We start from the raw sequence: 714 nt of genomic DNA, 5'->3' as shown, positions 1-714 counted from the left end.
CAGCTGACAGCAACCCCCGAGCCTATTGCTGAAGTTTGACAGGGAGTTTCTTCCTCCGTCTCTCGCATCCTGGCTAAGGGGGCGAATGGCGGAGAAACGACTTTAAGTGACGGCGGGACGACACGGCAGGAGCGGGTTGTGAAGAGAGAAGAGTCCTCTTTAGAGAGAGGCCCAGCGCAGCATAGATTAGGGAGAAGAGAGGGGATTGCCCTATATAAAGGGGGGTGGGATGTTATTCCAGCTCCAACCCCCCCCCCCAAAAAAAAGTCCAATACTTTCTATATCTTCTGGACGAGAGCATATGGCATACAGCAACCTGTAGAATGCCCTTCCTGAAGCCAGCCGCAAATTTTTTGAAAAACGGTGATTGCAAAAATCGTCAGCTTGACGTTAATATGTGGTCCACTTCCAAAGAGCATTGCATAAGAAAGCAGGTAGTAAGAGCTCTCCCAAATCAGGTCACACGCAAGGAGGAGACTAAAATGGCAATCCTATACACATTTCCGCCTGGCCTTTGGCTTGGAGCCAATTTGATTCCCTCCCTCCCTCTCTTTCTTTTTTCTTTTCCTTCTCCTCCTGCGATGAGGCTACATTTTAATATTTTAATGTTCCATTATTTTAATGTTGTATTTTACTTTTGTTTTTAAGTTGTAATCATTCATCTTGTTTTTATTATTGCTTGTAAGCCGCTCTGAGCCCGGCCTTGGCTGAGGA

The sequence above is a fragment of the Podarcis tiliguerta genome (assembly GCF_965153285.1).
Source record: "Podarcis tiliguerta genome assembly, chromosome: 11".
NCBI lineage: Eukaryota > Metazoa > Chordata > Lepidosauria > Squamata > Lacertidae > Podarcis > Podarcis tiliguerta.
This window is presented reverse-complemented; position numbering follows the sequence as displayed.